An 18,801-nucleotide genomic window follows, 5' to 3' on the forward strand; every position below is an offset into this window, starting at 1 on the left:
TGCACGACGCGCGCGCGCCTACTCACGCGCTGACGCTGCCCATCCCCCACCCCGGGCGAAAATATAAAAATAAACGTTCAAAACAGCGCAATAACCCGCCAAAACCTCGTATTTACATTCTTACGTGGTCACGCTACACGGTGGTATAATTTATAACGGCAATAATAACGTAAAAAGACGATAAACACTCACCAAAAGCTCCAAATCACACAAGGGGGGTGCCTTCTCCTCTGTGCTCCTAATATGGAATCTCCTCCTCCTCCACCACCGTTGTTTTCTAGCTCTAATTAAACCTCGAAAAAGCGTTATATCGGCCCTCAGACCCGGCCAACCGGTGCTAGGAATCCCCAATGACCGATGTGTTTTGGATACACGGGCATATATGATGATAAATCCCCTTAAAAATGAGCTGGATGAACAGTTGGGTCTAGATTGTAGGTTTGCTCGCTAGTAGAGAAAAGAGCCAAACGGTTCAGTAGCAGCCAACGGCTTCAGACTGAAACACAGAGCAGCTGACCTGCCAGGCGAAAATGAGCTAGGCCTGAGCTGCTCGCTGCAGGAAGCACACTCCAGTCACATAAACATCAAAATGGGTGTCGCAGTATGGAAAAGGATGGTGTATTCGGGCTGAGGATGGCGGTAACTCTTCAAAAATAATATATACATTTTACATAAAAATATTTTTTTGTGAATGTTATGTTTGAATGTTATGTTAGAAAAATGTGGAACCATCATGACCTGGAATGTAGAAAAAGGAGTTGATTACATGTCTTGGGCGAGAGAAGGGTTTGTTTTATCTCGTTTTATTATTGCTTACTATGTTATTTTTTAAATTAATTGTATTTATTTATTATTAATAATTTATTATTTATGTATTTCTGTTTATTTGTAATTTGTTATTATTATCATTATTACTGTTATTGTAATTTTATTTTCTGTCTGGGAGTTTGCGACTGTGTGAGGGGTTGTATTTGTACTTTGATGTGCTTATACATTTATATATATATACACATATATATACATATGTGTGTGTTTGCGTGTGTATATAAAGCTCAATTTCATGATTACTAATATTTAAAGCTTAATTTGGACTGTAGCTCTAGACATCCTAGTTTTGCTGTTAACGGTAAAATCTACAGAAACGGAAGGTATACATTTTTGTTCAATTTCTGTTAAAGCTGTACACCTAAATTATGTAGCTTGATGTAGTTGTTGATGTTTTGTATTCAAACTAATTGACATCAATTTCTAAATAGGCCTATATAGTAATTAAGTGCCCTAAGAATGAGTCCTAAAACCAGAAAAATATTAGAATTTCAGCACTCCTGGTTCTCTTTTGTCGAATTTAATGGATTTCTGGAATAGGTTTTTATTTAGTCTGAAACAAGGTCTGTGGTCAACCCAAACTGAAAAGACTTTCACAACATAAAATACATCATTAACTGACCTACTGCTAAGCCTCGCCCCCTTAGCTCACTGGGACAAATAATCGGTGCGCTGCCTACACTAACAATGGCAGCTGTAAGGTGACGTTATACACGATGTTAACGACATAATGTATGAGGTTACATAAACTTGTCATTTTTCAGCAGATTTACAATGTTGCCTCACCTTCGAACATATGTACACATCCTTGTTTGTTTATCTGATTTCTGTGCCCCACAGCTTAATCAAAAGGAGACACTTTGCAATTTTTATGTGAGGTTTAAGAAATGGTATAAAATATACTCCGTTCTCTAGCCTCTCAGGATACCTCATTTCAGCATTGAGTTTAGCCCATGCACATTGTTTGACCATTTTTTAAGTTCTAATTGCATATATTGACATTAAACCACAGGAAAATCTAAATTTCTTATGCTTTTCTATGTAGGTCTACGAGCAGGATGTCCGAGTGAATTGTGTAGCTGCGTGAAATGTGATTGGCCCGTGACTTTTGAGGGCGGCGCTTAGCAATGGGTCAATAAACTTAGAAGCTTTTAAATGTCTTAAAAAAAAGGAGTATGATTTGTAGGCAATCTCATGTCAGCAAAACTTATTAAGAATTAAACTTGCAAATATCAAAATGAATTTTAGGCCAGTTATACTCAAAAAAAATCCAGTCTTCAGATTTATGAGTATTAGGTAATGCCAAAAACATTGGTTACAACAATGAAAACGTATCATCACCACTTTGTGAAAATAAAGTTAATTCAATATAAAAAGTCTCCACTTATATGCTTTTGTTAAACAGCCTTTCAGGCTTTTGTCACTGAGCTTTGACCCAATGATGATTTGAATTGGAAATAATTTCAGCCTAATAATGAACTAAAATGTTGTACTGTTTTGTTGTTCATTAGATGCCAGTCCAAAGTAGCCCAATTGGGCAGAGAAACAAATCTGTCTGCAAAATAACTTAGTAACTGAAACATATTACAGCTGATCTTCAGTTGGTAGATTGGATTTATTCCTGTTTTTATTTTTTCATTGCAAGGTAGGATCTTTTTGAAATGCTTACATTTCACTTAAATCAACAACAGTAGCAAACAAAAAAAAACAAAAAACGACATGATCTCGTGACGTGACACTGATGTTTTGAAGCCATGAGTTTGGCTTTTTGGCCGTTCCTCTATTTTGGGGCCAGAAATGACCATATTTGAACGAGAAGTTAGAAATTTAATCACACACTGGAGCGACGTGAGTTCGCCATCATTTGCTTCTGTGTAAAAATGCAGGGGCGGTACAAAGCGGGAACTTTGTTGCAGAACTGAAGCACCATCTCTGAGTGAAAGTGACTATAGTAAACCACATCATATAAAGAGAGACTGGAGTGCGAGGCATTTTCTGGACTGATGCATAAGACACAGAGAGATGCATATTGTGCAGACATAAACAATGAAAAAATACAACTATACAAAATATCTACTCAGGCGTTCATGCATGCATAGACTGACAACATATGATCACCAATACGCACGCACACACAAACACACCACAGAGTAGGCCTAGCTGGGCCGTACAAACACACACAGACAGAAAGCCCTCGGGTGGTGTGTAGTGTGAGCATTAGTATGGCTGTAACAGGAGAATGGAGGTTGGGTAATGACTTTTATACAGAGGGTGGGGGGAGGGGCATCAGTGTATTTCCCCAGACTGTACTTTCACATGCCTGAGGAGGTTTGTAAAACAAGAGGGCCCTACCATGTTGATGGCGGCAATCATTTGACGTTGTTCTTATTTAAACACTTTTTGACTGTGTTTTGGAGGAGGAAAATGGGGAAGAAATGCAGCTATCCCAGCCATGGTAAGTAATATCGCTGCTTTATGTCCCACCTCTGCAGAATGAATGAAGAGAAAAAACAGCCAGCTTTAGTGTGGCAAACAGTGAAGTGAAGCACCTCAGGGCGAAGCAGTCCACTGTCAGGGTAATGACTCTCTGGGAAACCACAACACAGCATCTATATGCAGCACTCAGCCTCAGAGTTTTCTTCCTCTCTGTTCACTCTGCAGCAAACACACCGCCTCCACTACCGCTACTAATGACTTTTTACTTTGATAAAAATGTCCTTTGAAATTTGATATTTGAATACTATAACATCAAACAGGAAGGAATTTTAAAATCCTGAAATAATAAGACGACACTTCAGTTTCAGTACATGAAATCACAAAACAATGTTATAATACAAATACTGTAGAGTTTTAGCAAAAGCGCAATGCCCACCCTGTTATCCTCCCAACATTAACACTGTAAGCTCTGTTACTACCTTTACATGGTGTCAGAAAATAATTATTTTCTTAGTTTGACTATAACTGGACTTTTAAAATACATGTAAACATGTAAGTCCATACTAAGCTGAATTTCTCAAGGTTGGATTAACACCTGGATAATGTGGTTGGGGGTCAGTTTACTCTTCAATGTATACGCCTCAACCGGACCAGAACTGGCCTAAGCGTTCTGCCATTACGTTCTCATCCCAGCTCGTCACATGGTGCTGCTCTATCAGGACCTTCCACGTCTACTTATGACATTTTAGGTATCCTTCTGTGTCAGCTGTTTATGGCAACGCCACCGGTTCTGTCCGAGCAAGTTCTCATCTGACGCCAAAAGCACTGACAGAGCAACTCTATTTGGTAATACTAAGAGATGTGATGCACAGCGTAAACCACAGGATTATGCTGACAGTAGATTTATTAAGTTTACTCAACCTGTGCATGTGTTTGCACACGTACATCAACGATGTGTTTTCCAGTAATGACTGAAAGGAATGCAACAAAACTAGTTACAAAGGAATGACACTGTGCCATTTAAGCTTTGTGTCGTTTGTCCTAACCAACAAACGCTTGTCATCAGATCCAGCCAGGAGGCATCAGTTGACAGCTCAGCAGAGTTTCTTTCACACATGTTTACCTGCAGTGAACAGTCGCAGCTATAACCTGTGACACTGGAATTCACCTTTGGACAATATACCGATGGATTTCTCTTCTGTCATGTGGAGCTTTAATTGCATAGATCATTACATACGTGATGGAAAGTAGTGCAACCTGCCATAAAAATGAAATTTAATTAAAAAAATAGGTTTCTTTCAAAAACATAAGAAAAAAGGCAATGAGCAACTTTAAAATGAATGATCCAAAAATTGGCAAGAAATTTGTAAGAAGTACAAGAAAATTACCTGATAATTAGCAAAAAAACCCAACAACAAACAAACAAACACAAAAACAACAAAACAAACAACAATATATATACTATATAGATACACACACACACATGTGTCTGCGCGCGCGCACACACACACACACACACACACACACACAAACCCACGTATACATACACACACACACACACACACACACACATATATATATATATTTTTTTTTATCCCGTGACTACACATCGAACAATAACAGCCTTGACCGTACCATTATAGCATTATACTATATCCACTTGAGAGGACATGTAATACTTCAGCCCACCTCTGGCATATTTAGAGCTTTGACAATGACAAGGTCTCAACAAAGCATGGCTCCATAATATGTCTTCATAAGGCCTTACAGTAATGGCTGTTCTCTACCTACGGAGCTATAATTTACCCTCCATGCCGGAGAACGGAAGAGCATGGTTGGCTGTTGCTGTTAAATGATTAAATTATTTAGCACGGCAGAGATGGAGACAGAGACAAACAGATATTGCATGAGCATGTGTTAGGAGCTTTATGTTTGTGCACAGGGGGAGAAGAAAAAAGTGCAAGAAATTACTTGTATCTTTTATGTGCGCGCTTGTGTGTTTGTGTGTGACCGAATGAGAATGAGACACGGTGTGCTCTGCCTCATCAGGCTGATAAGACAAAGAGCGGAGAGTCAGTTTAATATCCTCATCGATCCCAGCTCACCTCGTTACACATTAACATTTACAACTAGGAAATCCAACTCAGACAGTCAAAGACTCTCCTGAGTGAAAGGGAGATGAAAAGACAGAGGAGTGATCTTGGAGGGAGGAGGGGAAAACACCAATAATAAATCCCAGAGTGTGCAAACAATCCTGAGTTATAAAACCTACCCAGTGTCAGTGCTGGTGATTTTGGCTGCTGAAAATGAGAAGTCGTCTTCCACTGAAACTCCAAACAGCAATAATTCCTGAAAACAAAGAAGAGATAGCAAAATCTTGAAGATATGCCTACTGGAGGCTGTGATATATAAATAATTCATGATGATGTCTTTCTGTAAGATAACCACATATTTACAGTTGCTCATCCTTTGTGCTGTAGCTCTGTAGGACAGAGCGAAGTGAGAGGCTTTTCTTGAAAATGAATGAAAAATTTCAAAAAAATGTATATTTAAAAATGTATAAAAAATGTATAGTAATCGAATACTGTTAGTACAAAAAAACCAAAAATGAAATAGCAAAAAAAGATTAAACATTTATAAAAGGAGATGGTGGTGGTAAGGATACAGGGGAGACTGGGGACAACTGCAACAGCTTTTATTATTGTAATGATCCATTATTAAATAGTAAGCTATTATTGTTTATCATACACTAAATAAATAAACTAAAAGTAGAAATTTTATTCTGTTTGTTTTCAGTATGTCAAGAGTGAGGAAGAAGGCTACAAACAGAGGAGAGGAGTTCCCAAGAAACAAAGCGTAGTATCTGTTATTTGATAAATATTACTAAATTATTAAAAGTAAGTAAAATGAATTTTTATGGCCCTTTCACAGACATAGGTCACAAAGTGCTTAACAAGGGCAATATAAGACAAACAAGAAAGAAAACATAGAAGATGCAGTGACTAATTGAGCCAGGTAGGCAAAAGTGCAAAACTATTTACACAGTACATAACAAAAAAAAAATAAATCAGACACAACAAGAATACAAAAAACAAACAGTAAAAAGAATATACAAAGCTACTGCAAGTTACCAAACACACCAATAGGGTTTCTTAAGCTGGCTTTTTAAAGAAACCGCAGATTCAGCAGACCGTATGAGTGCAGGCAGAGCATTCTGAAATTTAAGTGATACAGAATCAAAAGCCTGAACACCACAGGTCTTAGAACAAGTGCGAGGGACAAACTGCAAACTTAGCATGTTTGATTGAAGAAAGCCAGCTAAAGACTACGTATGAAGTAGTTCATCCACATAAGTGTGAGCCTGACCACGTAATGCTCAAATAAATAACACTATAATATTATTGTTTAAATGATGAAAGTCTATCAGCGGATAGCCCCTTGAGATGAAGTGTCTCATTTTCTAGGGGATACAACACAAAACATACAATACATTTCAAAACAAATAATATAATTTTAAAACAAGTCATATTTTCAGCAAGCTTACTAAGACAAAAACCTAAATTTTAAGTGATAAAAATGTAATGTATTTTGAACATGTTGCAACCATTCCTGTGTCATGAAGCATGGGGTCAGTTGTATCACCTGACTTCTTCCATTTCATTAAATACTGAATGACATGTAATATGTAATCATGTTTAAATGGTAACTATAGGTAAATCTCAGGCAGACATGAGTTTAATATATAAAAATTTAGTTGGTTTAAACCAAATAGTCTCTGACTAGGCCAAACTGAGAGAAAGCAAAAAGGGTTGCAATTGTCCCCAGTCTCCCCTACTGTAGGACATTTAGAAATGGCAAATGAATTAAAACTTGATCTGAGGGGTAATTTGTTAAGAGCAGCATGTTAAGACCCCCCCCCCCTCAGAATAGAGGGTCAATTCTTTCACTCTGTTAGACTTTGGAATTCAGGACAAAATTTATGTTCACATTTTGGAAAGAATTTCTCGCTATTATTCTGGACATTCTGTTAGGAAGTGCTATTCCATCTCTTCAGCTCCCTCATCACAATGACAGCACAGTCTGTCCTCTGTGAGCAGCCAGATCTGCCTGTTTCTGCCCTTCTCTAATGCCAGACTATGGTCCCCTCAGTCTGTCCATTGTCCCCGTCTTACCCAGGTTCTTATTGCTAACTGTGATTAGCCAGTCTGCCACAAAGCACTGTCTCTTTAGTCATAATTTGGTTTAGTCCAATCTTCTGAGTGATGATGTAAGTGCTCTGAGGCTGGCAGGGGTCTGTGGTGTCAGGAGGTGAAAGGTCAGCCAGCCTCAGGGCCAGCTGGCTGAAAAGATTCCTTTCTATGTTCAACTCTTGGCAAGCAAGTGCTGTAATGGTAACAGGCAGGGTCACTCTTTTTAACCTTTTGAAACCTGGAGCGACATTACTTTTCTAGTCACAAGTATTTAAACCTTTGAATCTTAGGCAAATGGGTGCTGTTTTTTTGTTTTTCAAAATATGGGAAAAAAAGCAGTGAGCAACTTGGTAAAAAATGTTCCACCAACTACAAGAAATAAGTAGATATAGAAAAAAATGTACAGGGGCAAAAGGATTTGGAAAAACTATGTATATAAATACTATTAATACTAATTTTCAGGTAATGTGAATGTACTTTTTTAAAACTAATTTCTTTCTTACTTCTTTCTTTCTTTTTATTCAGTGCTCCTGAATTTATTTTTTTATTATTTTATTTTTGAATGAAAGTAAAGGATATTGGATTAATTCGTGTAGGGTTTTTTTTTGTACTTGGAAATTACTTTAAAACTATATTCATAATTATCATAGATACACATATGAACTTAGATTACAGATTGTTATATTTTTTAAAGCACTTTCCCCAATTTTTTCCTTTTCATTTTTTATTCATTACTCTTTTTTTCAGGTAATTTTAATTCACTTTTCACTAATCTCTACGTACTTTTGGAGTCATTTCTTCTTTTTCTTCATTGCTCCAGAATTTGATTTTTGAATGAAAGTAAAGGATATTTGCTTAACTGATGCAGAGTTTGGGGGTTTCCTTTTTGTACTTGCAAATTACTTTTGCAAAACTCTGCAGGGTTTTGACTGGATTTCTTTCCCCTTTTTTGCCCTCTCACTTTGTAGTAGGGGCCCAATACCTCAATGCCATACAGTGTAATCAATTCTATAACTGATTTAAAAATTTTGAGCCATGTCCTTATTGGAATTTGGATTAAACACTTGATGGTATTTGCCTTTCCTCGGAGGTCCTTTAAACAGCAAAGTTATGTGTGGAATTGATTTGTAAACCTTACTAAGTATAGGTACTGTGTTTGTGGGGGGAAATATACATATACAAAAAAGGCAGACTTATGTTTATTCTCATCAATCAACCTGTCATTATCTTCCTGATTATTTACCCATCACTTCCCAGAACCAAGGCTGGTTTTGTTTGACCATCTGACCAAAATATATTCAATTCGGTACAACCTAAAACACTGTGGCAAAATCCCACAGTCACATCTGATGAATGACCTAAACAATGAATCAGTTATACAAATTGCTGTCTCCTGAAATAGTCTGATCATCCTCAGCAGCAGCTCTGCCCGCCGTCTAACACATCCGAATCATGTCATATGACAGATTATGACTGACTTCCATAAATGGAGCTGCTCTGTGGGGAACACTTGGACAGAGTGGACTGAGAGGCTGTGTGTGACGGCTCATACCACAGACTGGATCTTCTTTTAAAAGGTCTGCAGCACACAGACTCTGTGAGTGCATTAGTCTCAGCATTTAGTGTTAATATCACACTGACTAAACACTGTGCAGTGGAGGTTTAGTTTGTTTTTAAGCCCTTTCTGCTGTTTCAGGCCCCAAAGGAAAAATATATATTTATATTTGACTCCAGCAGTAATATAGACCCCTGACAAATGTAACCTTGATATAATTATTATAAATCAATATATTGGAAGGCTTTACTACATCTGAGTTAGATGTACCCTGGTAGTTTCCCTGTAAAAACACATAAGTTAAAGGCTATAGCTAGCAGGTTAATTAGCTTAGCTTAGCAAAAAGACTGGCAGTGGGAGGAAACCGTTAACTTAGCAGTACGGTCTCTAGTATGTTAACATGGAAACCTTAGAGTTGCTGGTAGGCTGACCCTTACACCTCTGCTGAGATACCATAGAACTTCAAATAGAAGCCTAGTTTCCAGTGTAACGCCCAGTCCTGTTTACTGTGACGATACTATGACAAATAAAGGCCTGTCTCAATCAGAGGCTCGGTCTGGTCTCCCTGCAGTTCATTTTTATAGCAGTTCTTTGGATGTATAAAACCAGGTTGTTGGCTACATACTGGAGTTAATGTTACTTAGTTGCTTAAATTACACATATAATATGTATATATATGTTTAAAATCTTTTGTCAACTAGCTACACACATCATTAGCTAAGAGTCTCCACAATTCAATCATTCAGTCAGTTCAGTTATTTAAGTAAATAATAGTCGGGCTGTTAAGTGAAGTTTTACAGTAAGCTAAGATTCACAAGGTTAGCATATATTTAAATACTTATAACTATGGGGCTTTTTTACACCCCAGTAAGCTAGTGTCTGCAGGTATTCCTCTCAGGCTCAGGCCCCCCGGAAAGCCACTCAGCCTTGCAGTCAGTTTTTTCCATTGGCTACTTGCAGCATTGCAGGAAAAAAAAACAAAAACAAACTGCGGCCAAAAAAGCATTTTCCCCATACACCACCATTTTGAAAAAGCCCCATCTAAAACTGTTGACAGGTCACCTTGGACTACAAACAAGGTCAGTTATTACTCTTTCTATTCTGACTTTTGAGCAATGCTTGTTTTATATTTGTAAATTTTTACCGGAGACAAAAATAGAAAATGAAAAGCTGTAACATCATCACAATTTTAAGTCTATGAGCTGTTAGAAAATGCTTGGGCAGGACCCGCCGGAGAAACACTACTTAGTGTGCTGCATAATGGGGAAGTAAACCTGGAAGAAAGAAGAAAAAAAGAAAACTTTTATGCACCAAGCGAGCAACTCCATTAGAATGATAGGTGCCATCTTGAGGTCTGGTATCAAGGTATTATTAAAATCTATGCTCAGGCTGCATACAATACTGTAGACTAGCAGTTCCCAACAGGTGGGCTGTGGTTCAAAATGGGTCACAGGTCCATTCTGAATTTGGTGACTCATGTCACAAAGTTTGTAAACACGCATTTCATTTTGAAGTGGGCCTACAGTGAATTTTTAGCACAGAGCTCTTATTTTTTGAAGTGCCATTTCTACTTATTCTTGCAATATGTTTTATTTCTTTGTGTTCTAAGCCAACATGTTGTTTACATTTTGTGGAATAAAACTGAAAGTGGGGTATTTTATCTGATTTGTGGACCTCAAACTAATGACAAGGGACAAAAATGGACTCTGGCCGGACCGCTTCTGAACCACTGCCACAGACAATATAAAAATAATGGATATAACCTCGAATTTGGCTTTTCGGCAGTCGCCATCTTGGTTTTTTTGGGACTCGAAGTCAAAATCATTTAGATGTTGGTGGCTGAATGGTAAGATTAGAATGTTCTTAGAGGTTTTAGTATCATGGTATAATAATACCATAATTGACTCCTTGTAATGTAGACTTCTGAATTAACTTAGCCATTCACTAGAATCTCCTGTGTGCTATCAGTTTTCTCAAAAAGCTGACCATCTATTTAGGAAATGATGTCAAGATTATAAAGATGGTGACTGCCTGACAGTGTATTGAAAGGTCAGTAATTTGGGTTTTCAGAGTTCACTTTATTTTAAGTCTCTCATACAAAACCACTCAGAACTCAGAGGCCACAAAACCTCCCTTTTACAATGTGAAATGCTATTTAAAGCAGCATTATGACTTTTCCCAACAACACATAGAGAGCTGCCACTTATATGCTTTAGTTTTTAAAGAGATCCTCATAGCACACAACACTGCAGAGATAGTGAGATGCCCAGAGATGATTTAAATGTATTCAGTTTAACAGACAGCCAATGCATCAAATGTTTGTGTAGCAAGACCTCTATCACTGAGCTGTAAAACTCTATTGTTGCTCCATCAATCACACAGTCAACATCGCCTGGTTACTACAGCTGACATTCAACAACTTTACAATGATCCTTTACATCTTAGACACTGAGGTATGTGTCATATAAATCTATAATGTGGCATATGAATGAATTTCAGCATCTTAAAGCAATACTATGTCACTCCTTAATGACATTTCTCCTCTTGATATTTTATAAGCTATAAAACTCAACTGCTCAATTCAATGTACTCAGGGGCTTTGCCACTATAGCCAGTGGTGTATAGGAGGGTATTCACAGGCATACGGGGTATGTATGTATTTCTCCTTGGTAACCTGCCCATCTACCCAGTAGTACGCCCACCTCATCAACTACCACTACACCACTGACCATAGCTTTACTTGATCTGGTAAAACCAATACATTTTGTAATGACAGTCTTTGGGAAAATGCTTATTTTGGATCCAAAGGGATTTATATATGTATTTATTTTTGAGAAATGGCAGTTAACAAACAGCACAAGACAACATGAACTGTAGAACCGCTAAGTGTCAATATAATTTGACAGACTTAATCGTTAAAAAAAATCCAATTATCCCTTTGAAACCCCAGCAAATTGGCTTGATTTGTCTTTTAAAGCAAGGAGAAAAAAAGGCTAAGAGCAACTTGAGAAGAAATGACCCCAGAAATTAGTAAAAAGTGCAAGAAAATTGCCTGAAAATTAGCAACACACAAAAAAAACCAAACAAAACAAAAAAAAGAAACAATAGGGACACATTGAAAACAAGAGGAAGAAGAGAAAATTACCTGAAAAAAACTTTTAAAATATTATAATAATTTTGTAAAACAAATTTAAATATATAATTAGGATCATTATAAATATATAGCTCATTTTTCCCTTGCTTTTTTTTAAAAAAAGTCTCTAAATCTACTTATATCTAGTAATTTGTGGGACATTTCTTGCTCATTGCCCTTTTTCAAATGTTTCTGTAAGAAATCAAACCAATGTGCTCACGGTTCAAAGGTTTAAATACTTGTGAAAACAACTGAAAGTGATATCAATCCAAGTTTCAAAGGGTTAAAAAAAAACCCTCATTGCTATACTGTACTTTTCTGTCCTTAAGAAATTTTGTTTAATGATAAATTATTTGATGTATAGTTAGTTCAAAAGTCATCATGTTATGCTGATAGTTTTAATGGAATCCGTCAGCAGGATGTAGGACAACAGTCATGGACATGATTAATCTGTTTATGAGCAGGTTTTTGGAGTATTCTGTTTATGTGTTTGAGCATATAAACACCATATTCTGTTTATGAGAAACCTGAATGATAGCTGGAGCATGCTGAAAGAAACTGGGGTGTATACACGGAATGGAAATAACCCCATTTGTCTGTGCTCATGTGAACACCATATCCTGAACATGATCATAACCAGGATAAGCCTCATAAACAGGTTATTCATGTCCATGTAACCACACTCACTGACTGTTACATTGTGGTGTCGAGCCTTCAAAGAGGAACTAAACCCCTCAGTTTCGGCTCGAGTGCCAGTTGTTTTAGTAGCATTTCAAATAACTTTTAGTTGAGTTGAAACTAGATATCCAGATGTGTTTTTACTTGCAAATTATGAAGTCAGAACTAACATACATTCATAACAGGAAAGTTACACATTTCTGCACCAAAAGTACTAAGTAAATTAAAATTTGATGTAGCCAAGAGGCTGTGTTTAATTGCTGGGGTGAAATCCAGCCCATTCTCATCCCCAAGGTGTCAAAAACTGATGCTTTCTGAAATGAACAACACAGGCCAACTTTAGAGTCTCTATGAGATGCACTGAACCTTCAGCGAACTTCAATGTAAATCCATTCGCAGCAATACTTGAGAGCAAATGACCCAAAACATGACCTTTTTTCTAATCCTAAACAAATAGTTTTGTTGCCTAAACCTAACTGCAACCTTTTCAAAACATAAATCATGTGTTACAACGTGTTTCAGCTGTGCATCACAAATATGCGCTAAAGGGTGCCCTTTTAGATGCTATCAGATGCCGAGGGGCAAAAGCATCTGTATTTTATGACCCGGGAATAAGAATGAGTGGTGGCATCTTTACTCACACGCATTTCCTCCCCTGGTTACGCTCCTTGTGATAATTAGAAATAAACAGAACAAAAATATAAAAGATCTAAAACATTTTCTATATAAACAAAAGAAATATTTCTCTCAAATATTGTTCACAAATCTGTCTAAATCTGTGTTCGTGAGCACTTCTCCTTTGCCGAGATAATCCATCCCACCTCACATGTGTGGCATATCAAGATCCTGATTAGACAGCATGATTATTGCACAGGTGTGCCTCAGGCTGGCCACAATAAAAGGCCACTCTGAAATGTGCAGTTTTATCACACAGCACAATGCCACAGATGGCATGCTGACTGCAGGAATGTCCACCAGAGCTGTTGCCTGTGAACTAAATGTTCATTTCTCTACCATAAGCCATCTCCAAAGGCGTTTCAGACAATTTGGCAGTACATCCAACCAGCCTCAAAACCACCGACCACGTGTAACCACACCAGCCCAGGACCTTCACATCCAGCATGTTCACCTCCAAGGGAGGCCACCCGGACAGCTGCTATAACAATCGATTTGCATAACCAAAGAATTTTTGCACAAACTGTCAGAAACCGTCTCAGGGAAGCTCATCTGCATGCTTGTCGTCCTCATCGGGGTCTCGACCTGACTGCAGTTCGTCGTCGTAACCGACTTTAGTGGGCAAACACATTCAGTGGCGTCGGGCACGTTGGAGAGGTGTTCTCTTCACGGATGAATCCTGGTTTTCACTGTTCAGGGCAGATGGGGGACAGCATGTTGAATGCACAGAGATACCGTGGCGAGATCCTGAGGCCCATTGTTGTGCCATTCATCCACTACCATCACCTCATGTTGCAGCATGATAATGCACGGCCACATTTTGCAAGGATCTGTACACAATTCCTGGAAGCTGAAAACATCTCAGTTCTTGCATGGCCATGGTGGCCATGGTGTTTCCTGCCAATATCCAGCAACTTTGCACAGCCATTGAAGAGGAGTGGACCAACACTCCACAGGCCACAATCAACAACCTGATCAACTCTATGCCAAGGAGATGTGTTGCACTGCGTGAGGCAAATGGTGGTCACACCAGATACTGACTGGTTTTCTGACCCCCCCCAGACCCCCTCAGTAAAGTAAAACTGCACATTTCAGAGTGGCCTTGTATTGTGGCCAGCCTGAGGCACACCTGTGCAATACTCATGCTGTCTAATCAGCATCTCGATATGCCACACCTGTGAGGAGGGATGGATTATCTCGGCAAAGGAGAAGTGCTCTCTGACACAGATTTAGACCGATTTTTGAACAATATTTGAGAGAAATGTGTCTTTTGTGTATATGGAAAATGTTTTAGATCTTTGAGTTCAGCTCATGAAAATGGGAAGTGTTGCGTTTATATTTCTGTTCAGTGTATAATTCAATTTGATGGAAATATGTTACGAGTTAGTTATAGCTCAGTTAGGCCATTTAATTGGACTGCTGTCCTCATCCCAGTATACAAGCACCAGGGGACATTTGTTTTAATAAAGAAGTATGTCTGACTCGACCTCGGTAGGTGGTGTTAAGCTTCATTTCAGCTAGTCGCTACTGGACCTTTTTCTGGTTGACCCTGTTACGTCAAATACCAAACAAGTTAGCGAGCGGCAAACAGGTTGCATGTCAAACAGTGAAAACATGGATATCTTTTCGTCACTGTACATTTCATACATACACTAGGCTTTACTTTACATGTTGATACCTTTGTCTTATTTTTTTTCTTTCTTTCTTCTTTGTTTTGTCCAGCTTTCTTCTATGCTGTTTGTCAAAGCCCGACGTGGGGACAATGGAGCACGTGAAGAATGCCTTAGCCAGTTCAGGTCCAATTGATGCGTGTACATGAAAGAGTTAATCAACCCCCAACCATATTATCTAGGTGTATTAGTCTAAATTTGAGAAATTCGACTTTGTATGATTTCAGCTGCACTAATACATTTACATGTATTTTAAAAGTCCCGCTCTAGTCGGATTAACACAATAAGTAGACTTTTTCTAACATCATATTAAAGCACTAAGTGAAACTTGGAGTAACAGGACTCAGAGACTCATTACATCTACAAAAACATGTTAGGATGAATTCTTCACCTTTGTGTTAAAAAAACCTCTTCCATACAAGGTCTTCAATTGATTTCCAACTATGCAGAATGTCTTCATACTGTGTATCATATTTAGTCTTTTTCGTTTTTATGTTTTCACATTACAAGGGCAGTATTTGCTCAGGGACAAGCTAAACAAAACAGAGCTAAAGCTGCCCTTTGTGTAAAAAAAAGTGCCTCTGCTGAAAGACATATAAGGTGAGAAGCCCTGAGAATGAAGAGCACACAGAAAGGTTTCTGAGGCAGGGGATACCAGACCAAGAACCTTGAGGTGAATTCCAAATAGTGTGTGGGAGCAGTTCAAAAGTGTGGATCTCCATCCATCTAACTTAAGATGTTTTATACCTGGAGCACGTTACCTTGTTAATGTTTTATGATGACTGTATTGAAACACAATAGAACTGCAACGAAAGAACCACAATGCTCAACTGATATTTGAAATCCTGAACATGAGAGTCAGCACATTTACATAATGTAACCACAATATTTGTCCCTGTCTCCTAAAAAATCCAATGCTTTGGGCCTACCAGTATGTTAAGTTTCTATTCCACTTGGACAGAGGAAGCTTGTTACCCTAGCTTGCTAACATTAGCACTGAAACCAAGGGGTTAACTCCGGATCTGAAAGTGAAGTCATTCTTACTAACGGCCAGCGGGGTGTGACTCCATTAGTTGCAGAAATAAGTCAGATTGTATCGAAGTCACTAATACCTGCTATCATCTGGCTTTTCAATGTAATACGTACAATCAGCATTCACATCTGGGACAAATGACTATGCAGTAGTACTATGCAGGGGTCATGGGTATTTATTGTCTTCAGCTCCAATCCGCATTAATGGAAACTTAACACCTGGGTGGGTAATTTTAGCCCCTTGACCAGCGAGGTACAAGAACACGTCAACATAAAATACCACCCGTCTCCACCTAAAGAGCACTAAGACATTGATCCAAATTTGTCTGCACTGAGTTTAAAGAAAGACTTAAAAAGTAAGAAATGAATTAAGAGAAATAACCACTGTGAAATTTTCACAGACCTCTGTTTACCTGTTCACACCAAAAAAACAAAAAAAAACACAGACAAATTCATGCTCTTCTGCTGCAGAGCTCTGCACACAACACTGTTTAACTAGCAATGGAAAAGCAGTCTAAAGCCTGTTTTTTTGGGGTTTACTTGTGTTTAAAAAATCTGCGTGCAGATGCTCATATTAGTGGAAGAGGGTTATTTGAGTACAAAACATGTACTTTACTTTGCTGGTCATCATTCGAACACATAGTTCACAGGTGTATATTTCTATGTACTTCTCTTGCTATTCTAAAAGTCAATTTTTTTCTATTCACTTTCTCACATACGATTATCTTTCTCACATACGAGTCTTGAAACATGCTTGGGTTGCATAATTAATCACTGCGAATATCAAGTTGACACTCATTTCTGTCAGTGTTATTGTTATAAGGTAATTCAATATAAGTGTCTACTGACTTTTTAAAATATGAGTTGAATCACCACACAATGATAAAAAAAAGCACTGGAAGGTCAATTATTGGAATGTAAAATTCATTATTTTTCCCTGTATAATCAAACAAATAATTACGTATGGCGGTGTGTGTATATAAATATATATTTATACACATGTATATGTGTATATGTAATGTATAGCATACTTTATGTTGAATTCCTTGATGTAACAATAATGCTTACAGTAAACAACAGCAAGCATTTTTTTCTAATTAATTGCTGAAAATAAATTAAAATGTTTTGCTTTCATGTAAAATACATACTGTATGTGTTGCATTTAGCCTTAGCATGTAAAATATGAGCTCATTAAACTTAATACCTTATTTCTAGTTAAGTGTGTCCTGTACTACTTCTTCTTGGCCTATACTTACATAGAAATAGATGAAGATATATTACACTACAAATGTCCAACATATACTTGGGAGTGCCGTCTTGGAGACAAGGTCATTTTACCGAAAGTGGTTTCTAAGCTTTATTATTGCCAGCCCTCTCCGTTTTTCTTCTCTTGTCTTACTGGCCATGATGTCCGTCTCTCTGCCTCCCTACTCAAATGGAATCATCCATCTTGACACAAGAGGAGAGAGAGAGAACAAGAGAGAGAGAGAGAGAGAGAGAGAGAGAGAGAGAGAGGGAGGTGGGGGAGGGGTAGAGAGAGAGGGAGAGAGAGAGCTTATTGTAAACTGTAAGAGGTGTGCAGCAACTGGGACAGATTATGTCTGCGGAAACGAGGACTGCAGGATCCCACCCATCCCCCACACCACACACACGCACACACACACACACACACACAGACACACACACACACACACACAGACACACACACACACTGGAGCTCATTTTTGCCTGGCTGGTCACCTCACTGCAATAGATAGATTCCACCCCACCCCCTATCCTCTGCTCAGTCATTCAGACCTGGGAGAGTCAATAACAAGCTGACATCATCATTGGTTTTGTAGGATACAGTGCTGCCTTTATTGTAGCAGCCATATGAGAGAGAGAGCAGCATCCTCCGAGCTGCTGATGAGGCCAGGGGCCGAGCGACTGAATGCAGGTCAGAGAGCAGAAGTAGAGATAGGCGGACACAAGCAGAGAGAGAGAGAGAGAGAGAGAAATAGAGAAAGAGACTGAGAGAGAGAGAGAGAGAGAGAGATGGCGGCATGGGGGAGGGGAAGAACAGCATGCTTGGCTGTTTTAGTCTGGCTGTATTAGTCATACACACACCAAGATGCATATCACACACACATACACATACAGAGGAACACCCCAATATGCACATGTACGCATAATCACATGTACTTACATGCGCACACACACATGCTGCTATATACACACAATTATGCTGTCAAAGACAAAATATGAAACAGACAAATGCAATTATAGTCTAGCATTTGGGAAATTTAGTTTGCAATCTTTCAAAGACTGAAAATGAGAAGGTCGGCATCATTTTTTTGTGTAAACCTGTGATATACCTGTATTATTCGGGCTATAATAGCATGATTTGGACAAGTATACAGTCAATTCGGAATTTGAGTCACATTTGTTTGGTTTTTTTTTAATCAGAATCAGAATCAGAAATAATTTATTGTCGGGGCAACCGCTGGCTCATCTGGTCGAGTGTATGGCTGAGGCCTCTACAGTGGCCCAGGTTCCAGTCCGGCCTGTGGCCCTTTGCTGTGCATCATTCCCCCTTCTCTCTCCCACCTTTCCTGTCTACCTCTGAAC

General features: G+C 38.4%; 1 protein-coding gene across 2 annotated transcripts in view; it reads right to left on the reverse strand.

The window, feature by feature from the left end:
- Nucleotides 1-18,801, reverse strand: part of tbl1xr1a (TBL1X/Y related 1a) — a 111,449-nt gene that overhangs the window by 62,270 nt on the left and 30,378 nt on the right. Inside the window, exon 3 of one of the 2 annotated variants that reach the window (XM_088077391.1) lies at nucleotides 5,534-5,610. The gene's annotated coding sequence lies outside the window, so the exon portion shown is untranslated. Of the gene's footprint in view, nucleotides 1-192; nucleotides 565-5,533; nucleotides 5,611-18,801 lie in introns of those variants that run through there. The other variant, XM_042513136.2, reaches the window with a different exon arrangement.

This window comes from Plectropomus leopardus, chromosome 5 (assembly GCF_026936395.1).
Source record: "Plectropomus leopardus strain MGB_pleo_1.0 chromosome 5, ASM2693639v1, whole genome shotgun sequence".
NCBI classification, from domain to species: Eukaryota; Metazoa; Chordata; class Actinopteri; order Perciformes; family Serranidae; genus Plectropomus; species Plectropomus leopardus.